Here is a 1,158-nt window from a genome sequence, read left to right on the forward strand (position 1 = left end):
ATATACACATATCGTATAAAATTAATTAATTAACAATTAATTAATAAATTCTAATCATTTAAATATCTCATAATTAAATAATAAATCTCTTTGTCCCGAGTTCGTAACCCGTCATCAAATAATACATTTATGTGACTAACTAAGAGTCAAATAATACAAGGAATTAATTATCTCGTATCTCATACAAACAATTAATTTATTCTATTTGGACGTCATCCTATAGGTGTTACCTAAAGGGATCAACTGATCACCGCCGTCATACGACAGTAATGTCAAACTCTAGTCAGCCAATCATTACCGATTAACGATGACCAGTTGACAAATAAATAAAATAAATCCCCGATATTCCTTTTACGAGATTTAATATATAAACGCACTCATTGTGGAGGACACTACTCCAACAATGAGGACATGAGCGACAAATTCCCTTGAATCGCTCCCAAGCTTCATATAAGGATTCTTCATCTCTTTGCTTAAAGCCCGTAATTTGAGCTCTTAGCATGTTAGTCTTTTCCGGTGGGTAGAACTTTTTGTAGAAAGCTAGAGCCAACTTCTTCCAAGAGTCAATTCCGAGAGTAGCCTTATCAAGGCCTTTCAACCATTGTTTTGCGGTGCCAATTAGAGAAAAAGGAAATAAGACCCATCGAATTTGGTCTTGAGTTACACCGGTTTGTGAGATTGCATCACAATAGTCACAAAAAGTCTCCATGTGAGAATGAGGGTCTTCACTAGGCATCCCCCCAAATTGGCTTATGTCGACTAATTTAATAAATGCGGATTTGGCAATGAAATTTCCGGTTAAGTGTTGTGGTGTGGGAGTACCATTGGGTAGGTTCTCCTCGGTTGGTACAGAATGTGATGAAATTTAGGCATTGTGGGTTGATTTTGTGTTGGGTTCTCCTCACCTTCTCTTGCAAATGGGACGAACTCAATAGTGTTTGGTTGAATATCTACAACCTCACCAATACCTCTCAAAGTTCTTCTAGCAAGTCTTCTATTGTTTGTCAAAGTCGTTTCAATTTCGTGATCAATGGGTAACAAGTTACCTTGTGATCTTCTAGACATGCAAAATATCAAACAACTTGAAAATAATTAGAACAAACCTTGAGTAGTTTTACTTCCCCAAGGCAAAGAAAGACACAACTAATAACAATCTAG

At 36.4% G+C, this 1,158-nt stretch overlaps 1 non-coding gene across 1 annotated transcript; it reads left to right on the plus strand.

Annotated features, from left to right (window-relative positions):
* Positions 1–394: 394 nt before the first annotated feature.
* LOC141610175 (small nucleolar RNA R71) lies at positions 395–502 on the plus strand. Its single transcript, XR_012528070.1, has one exon. It is a non-coding gene; the product is annotated as a small nucleolar RNA R71 (small nucleolar RNA).
* Positions 503–1,158: the final 656 nt, after the last annotated feature.

The sequence above is a fragment of the Silene latifolia genome, chromosome 10 (genome assembly GCF_048544455.1).
Source record: "Silene latifolia isolate original U9 population chromosome 10, ASM4854445v1, whole genome shotgun sequence".
Classification (NCBI taxonomy): domain Eukaryota; kingdom Viridiplantae; phylum Streptophyta; class Magnoliopsida; order Caryophyllales; family Caryophyllaceae; genus Silene; species Silene latifolia.